The sequence below is a fragment of the Cavia porcellus genome, unplaced genomic scaffold, assembly GCF_034190915.1.
Source record: "Cavia porcellus strain 051 isolate PalLab524CR breed Dunkin Hartley unplaced genomic scaffold, mCavPor4.1 scaffold_26, whole genome shotgun sequence".
NCBI classification, from domain to species: Eukaryota; Metazoa; Chordata; class Mammalia; order Rodentia; family Caviidae; genus Cavia; species Cavia porcellus.
This window is the reverse complement of record NW_026947509.1, coordinates 6559357-6573525: the sequence shown is the minus strand read 5'-3', so window position 1 is coordinate 6573525 and position 14169 is coordinate 6559357. Positions and strand designations below refer to the sequence as shown.

At 45.8% G+C, this 14169-nt stretch overlaps 1 long non-coding RNA gene across 1 annotated transcript; it reads left to right on the top strand.

The window, feature by feature from the left end:
- Nucleotides 1-30: 30 nt before the first annotated feature.
- LOC106028645 (uncharacterized) lies at nucleotides 31-12288 on the top strand. The gene is made up of 4 exons (XR_001202255.3): nucleotides 31-6538; nucleotides 7393-7628; nucleotides 8248-8380; nucleotides 11242-12288. It is a non-coding gene; the product is annotated as an uncharacterized LOC106028645 (long non-coding RNA).
- The last annotated feature ends 1881 nt before the right edge of the window (nucleotides 12289-14169 follow it).

Below are 14169 nucleotides of genomic sequence, written 5' to 3'. Positions count from 1 at the left end.
GCCGGGGCGGAAGTGCAGTGCCGTCTGTCCGGAGCGGACGCGGCAGTCCGTCCTGCCTTTTAGCCCAGGATGACCGGGTGGGGCTGTGCGCGCGCCTTTGAGTCATCCAGCCAGTTTTAATGATGTTTTACTGCTGACGCGACTCTGATGCTTCAGAGAGGAATGCGGCTTAAGCCAGGGGCAGGTACCTGTATAAAATTTATGTATAAGTAGCTTATTTTGAAATCAGTCCAACAGGGATAGCTTTCAGTGTTCCTAAGTCCCCATAGTGCTATGGAAGCCTAATAGAGGATGCGAGTGATGCTGCATCGCTCTCTATTGTACCGTGTTTCCTTCATTCAATAGATTCTCCCTTTATATTTCTATCCGTTCAGGTGTTTGTCTGTATTTTCAGCCAGGATAGGCGCTAAGTATCAGAACCATGAGAAGGACCTGCGCTGGTGGCACTGAAATGCTAGTGACTGACGCAGGCAGTCGGCAACTAATTATGCACTGTGTAAGTGAAATTATAATTCTAGGAGAAAAGCACAGAGGGCTATGACAAAACATAATGGAGACACCTGACCTCATTGGGTTTTGTTTTGCTTTTGAATGGGACGCATGTCTCCTGGGCTCAAGAAGCTTATCATTAGAAACCCCCAGAAAGCCAGAAATCTCACTTTGCTTTGCATAGCTGGCACAAATATTTCCTGAAGGAATAAATGGGTACATAAATTAATAGAATACCTAATTCTTTTAGGAAGCATGTTGTTTTTCAAAGTACTTTTCCATATATTATCTAATTGGAAAATCACAAATGCCCTCTTACTGGGGACACACCTGCATTGCTAGCACACGGGAGGCTAAAGCAGCAGGTTTGCCATGAGTTTGAGGCCAGCCTGGGCTACACAGTGAGTCCAAGGCCAACCTGAACTACATAGGAAGAGCCTATTTCCCAAAAAGAAAAGAAATTAAGCACATTGGGAAAAATGTGCAGCCTTTTAATATGCAAGCATAGAAGGTGTCTCTTTGGTGTCTGAGTTTAGGAGCTAGGAAAAGAGCTGTGACCAGAATCAGAGGAGGTGTCCAGGTACAAGGCAGACTCCCCAGAGCACTGGCATTTGTTAAGCGAGAGATGCTTGCTGCTGCTGAGTCCTTCACCACAGCCTGAGGCTGAGGGCCTGGAGGATGGGCAGCAAAGGGTGACAGACAGTGGACATGGAGTCAGGAGACCTCCAGTCTGTTTCAACTTGGCCACTCATCAGCCTTGTGACCTTGAGCAATGCATGTTGCCTTCCTGGGCTTTTTGCCTCAATCAGAATGCAGCGGCTTGGATCTAATGTGAACCCCAGGGGTATGTAGGTTTGGTAAGAGATTGGCAGGGGTGAGCTCTGGGGACTGAGTAACCCAAAAGGTACTAAGAAAAAGCCCTGGGCTGGCTGGAGGAGGTGTGAGGAAACTGAGTGTCTCTGAAAGGACAGCAGAGGAAAGGAGTCACCGAGGGTGACCTTGAGCTGAAGATGGTGTGGGCAGAAGCGAGGGCCAAGTGAGTATTCATTCAGCAAACATCTGAGGACGGCTTACTACACCATAGACGCTGTGCTGGGCACAGTGGAACGATAAGAACGAGCTCCCCCATCCTCACTGCTCAGGAGCAGGCAGCCATGTCCAGGCCCTTCAAAGAACAGGATGTGGCCAGGTTGTGGGTCCCATGGCTGCAGGGCAGCAGGAGGCCTCAAGTGAGATGGGCCTCTAGGTTTGTTGTGTAGGAAAGGATTAGGGCCCAAGTAAGGCAGGTGCCAAAGAGACTGATTCCAGATCATAGTGAACTTTAAAGGTTCAAGTAACATTCTCTGTTTTGTATTGTGAAAAATGCAGCCAACTGAAGAATTTCAAAGAGGTAGCAGTGTGGGATGAGTGATGGCAGAGAGACCCCTCAAGATATCATAGCAATAACAAGGGGTGGCATGCTGGAGGCAGACCTGTGGAGTTCTGATGCACAATTAGATGTAGGCAGCATGATGTGAGGATAAGAGCCATCATGAGGCCCAGTGCTCCATCTAGGTGCCTGGGAGGTTACAATGCCATGTCACACCTAAAGAGAGGGAAGACCCTTCTCAGTAAGCATTAGAGACACAGACAGAGAGAACAAAAGGAGGAATAGCTGGAGTCGGTGGAGAGTGGGATGAATTTTGTCTTGAACTCATTACATTTGGAAAACCTGTGGAAGACCTAAGTTTAAAAAAAAGTCATTTTTAACCACAGAGGTTAGAAATGTGGGGTTCAGGGGCCAGCCCTAGGGAAGTCACCTGCACACAGTTTTATTGAAGGATGGGTTGAAAGTGCCTGTGGCGTCCAAGTATGTGAAAGAGAGACTTGGTCAAGCAAGCAGGCCAGGGCAACAGCTAGAAAAGGAGCTCCGGGAAAGGAAACCGGAAAGAAGCGGCCACAGAAGGAAGCCGTGCAGAAGAGGATGGATGGGGTCAAGGCAGGGAGAGGAGACTTTCACAGGTGGGCGAACCTGGAACCTGTGGTGTTGAATGTGGCAAAGGATCGAGGGGCAGAGAGGCTGAGAGGAGACCACTGTGTGGTGGGCGGGGAGCCACAGGTGAGCGGCCGGCTCACAGGTCAGCCAGACTTTCCCTGGCAGAAAGCATGTGACCATTCTTCAGACACAAAATATTTTTCCTGAGAGACACCAAAGCAACGGCAGTCTTTTTCCATAAATAAAACTAGAGGAGAAAAATATAACTTGGGGAGAAACTTTCTGAAAGAAAAGTTTTCCTTGTGCTGGCACCGATCTTATGAAAAGCAAAATTCCATTCATCAAACATTGTGTTTTATTTTTTGAATGCAAGAAGATACATGTGTAGTGTCAACACTTTCCAGTATTTGTAGTGAATTAAAATTTACAACAACATAAGGAAAGAAGATTCAGTTAGCATCATTAGCTGCCAAATACCGGTAGTTCTGGGCCTTGTGTCTCTACCTGTTTGCTTTCATGTGTTTAGGGCTGCTCAGGTAGGTGAGCCACTCACTTTACACAGCGAGACCTGGCACTCAGAGCAGGTGGCAGTTGTCATTACCCAGAAACTCCATGTACTGGGACATTTGTGCTCCCAGTCTTGGAGACAAACCCCGTGTCCCAGCCTCTCTGCACTCTGCGTGCGGATATCCAGTGACTGAGGGCTGGCTGATGGGCCAGAGCCCTGCCTGTTAGAATACCGAGGGGGCTTCTGGGAAGTGTACTTAGAGCAGGAGCACACAGCTCAGGAGCGCCTTTGGTCTTCTGCTTTCCACGTTTTTGCACAGCACTGGCACAGCTGTAGCTCCTGCATCCTTTTTAGACAACAAAGCGACTTCAGTGGGGACGGGTGTGGAGGGCAGGTGTGACACAGGACCACGACCCCTCGGAGGTGAGTCTGCAGGCCAAGCTTGGGCTGCCACATCTGGACTTCTTCCCTGACAAAGTGGACTTGTACTTGTTTCAGCCGCTGCTGTTTGGGTTTTCTGTCACCGTGATGGACCCTCATCTTGCCACAGTACAACCTGAGTATGCAGAGGAGCAATTTCTCTAGGTTGCTAGGCCTGGTGCATGTATGGTGTCTAAACAAAAGTGTTAGTACTCTGATACTCTTTTTCTCTAGCATATTTCAGAAGAGGTTAGACCAATTGCCTGGACACATGTAATTGTTTAAGTAATGCTGGTTTCATTACAGCTAAAATAACAGCCCAGATGACTACACATTTCCTCTTTTCTTTCTCTCTTATTTTTGGCACAACCAGAACAAATCTTTGTAAGACTTTGTGAAATAAAAGACTGTCCCAAAAGCCGTCAGGTAGCTGAGTGATAATTTCCAAATAACGATTTTCAATTTGTGTGATGGGAAATGGAGGGCGGGTTAGGAGAAGAAGCTGCAGGAGTCAGCTCCAGCCATGAGACCCCCAACTCCCCAAAGCCAGGGTCTGGCGATGAGTGAATGCAGAGCGCTGAGGCCGGCGTCTTCCTGGAGCGCACCACGGTCGCCTCACGCCGGGCACCGTTTCCTGAATCCTCCTGCAGACCTTTGCCTCAATGGAGCCGTGACCTCCTGGACCCTCTCTTCCCCTCCCATCTCTTTATTCTTTTTTTAATTTTATTTTGAAAGTAGTTAAAATGCAACAGCACAAGACAGAACAAAGCCAATCGAGACAATGCAGTGAAATTGGTACAGGATTTCACAGCAGGATACTGGGATAGTAGTAATAGGTACTATGGTATATCTCTTTAACTTCATGATAGTTGTCCAGTCAATTAGATATAGCAAAGTCAAACCAAAAATAGAACATTATAAAAACTAATTGAGAATACTGAATAGAGCAAAAGAAACATAACAAAACAAAACAGTGAAAACAACCTTTGCCTTCAAACAGAAGATAGAAGGAAATCCCCCATATTTGCTATACTGCATATGATCATCCTCCCAAGAGATGCTGAGACATCCATCCCCAGTAGCTTGGGGGGAGGGGGCGAGAGGGGGGAGGATGCTTGATTTTCAGCCCGCGTTGCAGTAGGCTCACAGGTAATGGTTCTCCTTCTGACCCTCGCTGGGGCGGTTACCAAGAGGGCAGTGAATAAGCTGCGTGAGTCCCACCATGGCTGGATCTCGAGAGTTCTGGTTCTCCTCCTGGCCCTCACCGCGGGTGCTTACCAAGAAGGCGGTGAATAAGCTTCCATCTCTTTACTTCTGGGTATTTTGCTACCTTGTTATCTTTCTTCTTCCCTGCAGTCCCTTCTTCAAAGTCACCTGAATTATCCCAGATTCTCCTCTTTCAATCACAAAAGGGTGTGTGACCTGTTCTCAGAATCATCAGCAATATCCTCCCCTCTTCTCAGTCATCAGTCTCCAGCACTGGGCCCTGCTGGCCATCCTCAGTGCCCCCTCCTGACCGAGCGCCCTGCTTCTGATCCTGCATCCTGCTCTTCTGTCAACCAGCACATTGCCGCTAGATTTGTCTTCCGTGGCAGAGGTCTGACCATGTCACGCAGTAAATCTTCCAAGGCACTTACATTTATTTTTCATTCATTCATTCAAAGATTGTTGTCCGAGCGTCCATTAGGAGCCCTGAGAGGCTAGAGCCTCTGTGAGTGTAAGTATGAGTGATCTGGGGCTGGGGATTTAGCTCAGTGGCATAAGCGCCTGCCTTGCAAGTGTGCAGTCATGAGTTTGATCCCTGGTACCAATAAAAACAAAAAAGACAAAAAAAAATTAAGTATGAATGATCAAGAAACACAGTGAATGTCCTCATGGGGTCAGACATGGTCATTGTCTCTGGGACATGAGATGTGGCATGGTGGCAGGGAAGCCTAGGGAGGGCCTGAGGGACTTTAAACTTCCTCAAACTTCATTTCCCCCAGAAATACTGCTTAGTTTGCTCCAGAGCGAGGACCCTTGTTCCTCTTTTGCCTCAAGTCTCTGGGAGGTGGTGGGTGGGCAGAGGGGCTATGTCCATCTGCCCAGCTCCCCGGGATGGGATGAATGGGAAACTTCACACCAGGGCACAGCTCCTGTAGGGCTTCGATCTCTGCTCTTCCCTGCTAAAACTTTCCTAAGACGCTGGGTGTGGTTGGAGAGATTTCCCTCAGTTCTGTTTAGTGTCCTCCAGGTCCTCCTCGTTCTGTCCTACACTGCCTGGCACCAGGCCGTCAGTGCCAACTGCCCTGCTGGCACCCGCCTCGTGGCCTGCACAGGCCAGCCTGAGTGTGTCTGCAGGGACACGTGGGGGAAATGGAGGAGCTTGAGACCTCGTGTTAAGTGAAGTTAACCAAATGCACAAGCTTCATTGTCACGAGGTTTCTCTTATATGAGAAGCTCAGACTATAAATAAGGAGCAAAATAAAAAACGGGTGACAGGAAGTGTGGAGATAGATGTTTCTCAGACAGGAAGGGAATCAAGAGATGAAAGAAAAAAGGATGAGAAAGGAATTAAGTCGTTCGTGGCAGCACATATACAAACACCACACAAGGAATGGAACATAGGTACTGAGACGTACTAAAAATAATATAAAAAATAAAAGCCACAGTCCAGATTAGTACGTGGGACCTTCCTGCAGGAGTTGGTTTCTGAACATCTGCTGTGTTCTCCTCTTTGTTCAGTAATCCTTGAGGGTCCTTCAGAAACCAGCATAAAAGGGCCTGATTTCCTTCCTGAGCAAAGTGCATCACCGCGGCTGGGACTGTTCTGAAATTAACCTCGGCGGGCTGAGCTGCATTTCCAAGGCCCCCACTAGGTGGCGGTATCCTCAAGGGCAGGCGTTGTGACCTGCCTGCTCCAGGGACACTCTTCACTGCCTGCTGGGTTCCATCTAGCCAGCCATCCACACAAAAGCGTCACAGCTGTGTGCACTAACTCAGGTGGCAGACACAGGAAGTGGCCACTATAATTCCATTTGGGAAGGCGTAAAGCACAGGAGGAGGACAGGTCACTGTGGGGACCAGGGAGGGCTCCCCCGGGAGGATCATCCACGCTGAGGCCAGAGGGCTTGGGAAATGTGAGCCGGACACACGCAACAGCCAAGGTAGCATGGGGCGAGGCAGAGCGTGCTCAGGCCCTGGGGCAGCAGCTCCTGGCCGGGACGGCGGACGCAGGCTGGGAGAGCTGACGGCTTAGGGCGTCTGCAGTTGCTTTCTTAGATCCCTGAGTGTAGCTGCAGTTTAGGTTTGTGTCTGTGTCTCCACTTTCACATGGTGCACACATTTTCCCTCTTAGAAAGAGCACTGCACTTTTTTTACTGCAATATTTTCAGAAATATTTTAAATAAGCTAACTATTGGCGTTAGTATGTTAAGCCATACCTACTAAACTGCTTCTCAATTTATATAAAACCACAACTTCATTTATTGCTAATCGCTTATTTTTAATAGTCATGCCCTCCTTTCTACTCTACTTGAATCTTTTCTAGACATGTAAGTTTAAGGAAAAAAATTTTTGTGTGTGTTTAGTACCGGGAATTAAACTCACAACCTGGTGCTTACTGGGCAGGTGTTGTGTGCCACCAGGCTAAATCCCTGGCCCCTAAGGAAAAATTTGTAAAAATTCTAAACGTTCCAATAATGGGGTATGTTCTTTACTTATAAAACAAAGAAACATAAGTCCAAATATTTGTCTTTCTTGTCAACTAGGTGATAGTTCGTTTTTTTTTTTTTTTTTAACACATAGCTTTAAAAGTATCTTAAATGGCCTTTGATGAAACCTGACATTTATTTTAATATAAAATTCATCTTGTCATGAACACTTCTTAATCCCAACTCCTCTGCCAAGCTTTGTACTTAGTGAGAAAGAGCCATTTTAATGAATCAGCTACCTGCTCTCTAAAGAGAAAATTCATCCTGACGTGGGATCAGAGATTACATAAGCTACCTGTTCACTACAGCTCACACTACAAATGGCCGGCAGAAAATCACAATGGCTGACAGCCTTCATGGAAACTCAGAGAGATCAAGCCCCAAGTTACAATGCACGTGGGAAAAACCGGAGGGGCCAGAGGCACTGCTTCAAAGACCAAAAGTCAAAGTAAACCGAATCACCGACCTCACTGCAAAATCAGTGTCCCAGATGACCTCTGCATCTAAAAAGACAGAAGACCAGCCACGCTTTCACAAGAAGAATGTAAAATATCCTTTGATGTTGTTGCAAAACTTGAAAATCCAAAGCTATGACTTTTGGCTTGTCCGGTAATTTCCGTGGGGACCAACCAGGCTAAAAAATGTAGCTTCAGTTTTCTATTTTCACCATTTAATGAGTGATGATTTCTGTAGAAAAGGAGTAAAAAAAAGAAACTTAGACTTCATTTCGTGCTTTATGTGATTTTGGAGGTCACCCACACCAGATGCTTCTCAATCTTTATAATATGGACATAATTTGTCCGCCTTTGTTTAATCAGAGGACTGATTATGTGGTATGTACAATAACTGCCAATGCTTAAAATTACTGTCACTGGGGCTGGGGAGTTAGCTCAGCAGTGTAAGTGCCTGCTTTGCAAGGGAGTGGTCGTGAGTTCGATCCCCGGTTCCAATAAAAAAGAAAAAGACAAAAAATGAAAAAAAAAATTACTATCACTAATGAGGATACAAAATTAATCTGAATTTCATATGTAGAAAAGGGCTACTACATTTTATGTTTAAAAATCTCTATCATGTTTTATTAATTAATTTAACCACATAATGCTAACCTTTGCCATCCATTAACGTTCTATTTTTGTCTATTCTGTTTCTTCTTCCCTTCCAAGACTTCATCTTTGCACACTCTATCTTCTGTGTATGTGACATTGTACTGGACGCAGGCGTGGGAGAGCTTCATCATTTGAGTTAAATCACAGTTAAATCACAGTCAAACCTTTTGGAGAACAATACTTTTGTAAGGTATGACATTCAGCACTATAAATGGGCAAAATTTATTTCAAGATTTTCTTCAAAGAAATTAAATTTCAAAAGTGCTGAGATGTTAAGCAATGAATAAAATAAAGGAATTAATAATTCATTATTGTATTAATAAATATTTTAGTGCTAAGTGGAATCCTGGTTAATGTACATCAGTATTTTACTAGGTGAAATGCCTTGAATATTTTATATATTTCACTTTAAAGTAGTATTGACCATGAATCTATAGATGCGATATTTAACAAAAGTCACTCATAAATATGCGAGGGGTGCATGGAGAAGTTTTAACATAGGAGCTTCTTAACTGTGCAAGACATCTACCTTAATACTACACAGTCTCCATCTGTCTCACTCTGAGTCTGATTTCATATGCTTCTCCTGATTAAAACTTTTCTCTTTTTGGAATAAATTGTCAAGGAGGATTCAAAAATCATTACAAGACTAAACATGCAGAGAACCATGTTTCAGTGAATTTATAGCCTTTCTTTATGTTGCATTCTCTGAAATGTGGTCTTTAAATGGACTTTTTAAAACTCAAGTTTTAATTTTATTGTTAATTTTTTTTTTTTTGTACCAGGGATCAAACTCAGGACCTTGCATTTGACAAGCAGGTGCTTATGTCGCTGAGCTCTATCCCTGGCCCAAGTTTTAATTTTATTATTTTGACTAGAGTTGTGGGTGCTTAAATGCTTGTCTTTATCGTGCGGCATAAAGACCTTATTCATACTGCCAACTACCAAAATTGACCTTTGCCCCATCGCTGCACACGTGTGATATCACACAGTTCTCTTTTGTGAGTCTTTACAAAGAATGATAAAAAAGTTTTGAGGATGTAGCTGCTAAGTGCCATCCAGGGGAAAGACAGACCCCTGAAAACATCGTGGTGTTTCTGCGTCCACTTTACTCACCATATTCAGCGTCATACTTTTCCCCAAAGTCTGATGACCAGAAAAGGCAAGCACTGTGAATCAGGTCAGTACCTCGAGGCAGCCACCGCAGCACAGCTCATGACAGTCGTGACCACTGACCCCAGAGCTGCTTCGGGAAGTGGGAAGAACGGTGGGCCGAGTGTGTGCAAAGAGAAGGAGGACCCTGAGGGGGTGAACGGCAATGTATCTTTTACTGTTGTGATTCTTAAAAGGTTTGAGTATTGAGTGTAGCTCTGATCACACTTTGTAGTTCCGTGTCTGCAACACAGCTAGCGTTTGGCATTTCTTTGTCACTTTGGACTAAGTTGAACTGATAGTAAACCACACTTATTTGCATCACAGTCCCAGATCATTGTGTCAGAGTAGAAGCAGAGAGAAGACAGTAGTGAAAGGGAACACAGGGAAAATGGGAACTGGTTTCAGGAAATGGCAGTAGATGCAGAGATCATTGTTTAACCAGGTGATTTATTTCTTTAAAGGAGATTTTTAAAAAATGATTTTTATAGCCATATCAAATAATACTGAGACAGCAGAGAAGGACCTGACATTCCCCAAGAGGGGCTTCTTTCTTCTGCACCTTTCCCCAAAGCTCCCTCAGGAGACTGTGGCTACATCAGATACCCCGTGGCTGCTCCAGGAGACCTGTGCTTTGGCCACTGCAGGCTTCCTTCAGGGTTGATGCCGGAGAACTCCACCCAGCACCGTCTCTGGGTGACTGCACCCCTCTGCAGCTGTCCTGTCCTACTCACTTTCTTCATTGCTGGAAACAATATCTGACAACCTCACTTAAAGGAGGAGAGGTTTATGGCGGCTCAGAGTTACAGTTCTTGGTTGGCTGGCCCCAGCAAAAGGGGCCTTGGTAAAGGAAAGCTACTCATGTCACAGAGACCAGGAAGCAGAGAGAGAGAAGGGAGTTCCCAGAAGGGAGATGTATGCACCTTTCTAGTTCACAGTGCTGGTAACCCACTTCTTCTGATGAGATTCCACCTCTTAAAAGCACATTTAGCTCTGAACTCATCAGTGGATGGATTTACAGATGAGTACAGGGACCCCATTATCCAATGATCTTCCAAAAGTCCCACCTCTGAATACATGAGGCTTTATGGGCTTTTTATCTAAGCTGTAATACTCTGTCCTTGGTCCCTGCCATGGTTTATGTCAGTGGCCCCCAAGCCTCATGTATTTGCATTGTACATTTGTGATTGATTCATTGTCTAGTGCTTGAATTGATGGTGTCAGTGCTACCCTGACCTAGGGGTGGAGCCAGGATACAATGTAATGGCAGGAAGAAGGTGTGTGTCTCTCTCGTGCTGATTTCCACGTTGCTGTTTGTAGCCACCATGAACTGGGGCCCTGCCATGTCACCCTGCTTTGGAGCCAACTGAGTATGGACTGAAACCTCCAAAAATTTCCTTTCCCAACTTTGGGCATCAGGTATTTCGTCTCAGCGATGAGTAAAAAGTAACTAAGACAGCCCCCAAAAGTCTTACGTCCATCTATTTATGCAAAATGCATTTAGTCCATCTGAAAGAGGGGCCAGACTTTTAATAGTTCCAGCATTGCTGAGAAGTCCAAGTCCAAAGTCTCTTTGGAGATTCAAGGCAAACTCTTAACTGTGAGCTTCTGTAAAAATCAAAAAGGAAGTTAAGTGATTCCAACACAAGGTGACATAGGGTAAATGTTTACATTCCAAAAGGGAGGAATAATGGGACAGAAAGAGATCGGACCAAAGCAGAACCAAAGTCCTAAAAAATTAAATCGTATAACATCCCATCCTTCACCCATAGCAAGTTGTAGTGAGCTATGCACTCCAGCGGGCTTGTGCAGCCCCACCTCTACTGCATTTCGAGCTGCAAGCAACATAGTTTCTCTCTTGGGGTGCCCTCCCTCACTCTCTGTGGCTTTCCTCTGCAGACCTCTCATATGTCTGGCATCTCCAGCCCTCCCGGTCTCTGCTGCACTTCTGGCTTCTCTTTCACAACTTCAGGCACTGCCGTCCCAGGTACGCTGCCTGGCCTTCAAGCCTTCTCCTGAAAACTGGATGGAAAGCCTCCATGACTCTGTAACTCCTGGGTACTGTGTGGATGATGCCGGCGTCTGCTGCCAGCCTGAGGATTAGCTAGTTAGGTCCTTTTGGATCATGGCTACAGCAGCTTCTGTGTGCCCAAATGGTTAAACTCTCCCACTGTTGGCTCTGAATGATCTGGGCTCCCTACAGCTCTGCTCGCGAAGTAGTCTTTCAGTTTTGTACTTTTAAGCCTGCAAGTAAAAGAGCCTTGGTGAGTCTTGAAATACCCTCAAATCATCTTTTAAATTGTCCTGATGCAAAGTGTTTGGCTTCTTTTTAACACTAATCTTTTAAACAACCAAGCTCTCCAAGGCATCAAACTTACAGGTTTTTCCTTTCTAATAAAACTGTAGACTTTTGAAATTACTCAGCTCTTCCATTTTCTCCTGATTGTCACCATAAATTTGGCTAAAAGCTGCAAGCAGTACCTATACCACATCCTAAAAGTGTTGAGCTGCCTTGAAATTTCCTCCATCAGATTAATTAGTCCACCACCTTCAATCTCAGTCTTCTGGAATCTCAGAACATGAATGTTATGGCTTATTTCTAGATGTCCTCAAGGCCTCATATCCACATGGGTTGGATATCAGCCTTCCCAGAGGTGGCTGAAACTAGGGTGTGTGATACTGGATTGAGGTTGTGTGGTTGTAAATGGATTTAACGTAGTTCTGGGTGAGCATAGTGGAAGTCCCACTGGGTGTGGGTGTCACAAATCAATAGGCCTAAGTAGCCTGAGAGGAATATAAAGGGCTGCCATGCTGCCTGCCACCTGTTGCCCTCTGAATACTCTGCTATGGACTGTTCCTCCCGTCATGCCACCCTCCTTTGGAGCAGGCCGACTATGGACTGAAACTTTACAAACTGTGAGCTGAAATAAACCTTTCCTTATTCAACTTGTGGGTGTCAACAGTTTGTCTCAGCAACAAGAAAAGTAACTAGGTTAGTGGGCAAAATGTAGACAAACTTTCTGCCAGAGCATAACACACAGGGCAATGGAGTCCAGATGCCAGTGGACTCCTTGTTCCTGCTGAAAACTCCTGAGTCTGGTCTTTACTAGCCCATTTCCCTGAAAATACGGCCTACCTGGAGAGTAATCAGCCTTGATGATTAGAGATCAAAAGTACCAACCTCAGTCATCTTCCCTTACTTCCCATTAGACACCAAGCAAGATAACAGTGAAGTATAATATTCTGCAGGACACTGGCCATCACCAAGGTACAGACCAGTGCTTATTTTCTGGTGAGGTCTTATTTTCAGAGAAGCACAGAATCTGCATTTTTATTAGCACGCTTGTCTTCTGAGTTACAAAGAATATCTCATCAAGCTTGGGTTACAGCAGCTTAGGGCTTCCTCTAGTCAGTGTCTCCAAACCTTCCTAAACTCCTCCACAAACCACTTCCAAAGGGAGCTAAACCACACGGTTAGGCATAATCATGGCAGCAACCCTGCTCTTGGTGTCAAAATCTGTCCTAGTCATTTTCACAATCCCCAACACTTCAAGGAGGCTGGTTGATTTGGTCCATGATTTTTAGAGGATGCAGTTCCTGGCTAACTGGTTCCCAGGTAGCAAGGCATGGTGGAAGGGCCTGTGTGGAAGAGAGCTGCCTACCTCAGGACAGCCAGGAAGACAGCCGGGAGGGAAGACTTGTGGGGGACACACACCCTGCTATGCCACACCTCAGTGACTTGCCTCTAGTCAGGCTCCATCTCCTAACAGCAAGTCAGCTGTAAACTCATCAGTGGACTAATTCACTGACCAGCTTAGCACCCCCATGATTCAGCCACCTTCCTAACACACGGGCCTTTTAATAAGCACCCCAAATTTAAGCCATAATGCTTCCTTAATCAGGTCCAGGTCCATGTCCATAACTGAACAGGAAACCCAACACTGCACATGGGCACGAGCCCGCTTTTTTTCTAAGTAAGCAGTCTCCCCATCCCTTAGTGAATCAGTTCACTGTTCCCCCTTCTACCACACTACGGTCCTAATAAAGCCTTTGGTGTGGCATAGTTTTGTTTACTCATTTCCATCTCTACTCTAGTATCCTAGGCCTGTTTGTGATTCCTATGATCTGCATAATGTAGTTATTATGTTACACAGTAAGGGAAGTTATAGCATTGTGTAGCCACTGTGTTACACTGTTACATGATAACCAGGCCTTAGCCTTCTATAGTTACTGCGTTACATTGTTATTAGTTTCATTGCTTCCCTGTACATGGTTATTTACACCTTTCCAAACATTCTCTGTGTGTTTTCTATTCCTACACAGCCCTGGGGGTGTAAGGATGGTGTATTTCTGCCACCTCCTGCTGTACACATGGCCTCCTGGTGGCTACTTTCCCAGCCTTTTACCCTTCTCCAGGGATTTGAGCATAAAGAAGTGGCCTCTTGTCCCTGCATGCTGCCTTTTCTCCTTGTTCCCTACACAACTCATAGGCGCCATCCAGGAAGCTGTCCTGCTCTTCAATCAGGAGCACAGGTTTCCTGTTTGAATGAGCCACTAGAGGGGGCTCATTCTGTGTTGCGCCTGTAGGGTTAGAAAGATCTCAGTGGACCACTGGGGCCAACTTTACCCACTTGACAAGCAGAAGGAGAGAGAGAGAGACCTGCCTAACACAGTGACGGTAGATGACCAAACCACGGTTGAACCCTGGCTTCAGCTTCCTTCGCTGTCGCTCACGGCCTCCTTGGAGGAGTCCTGCAGGGAAGACTGACACGCATGGACTTGGTGGAGGCTGATCGGCTTTCCCAGAGCTCCAGCACCGGCTGGGTC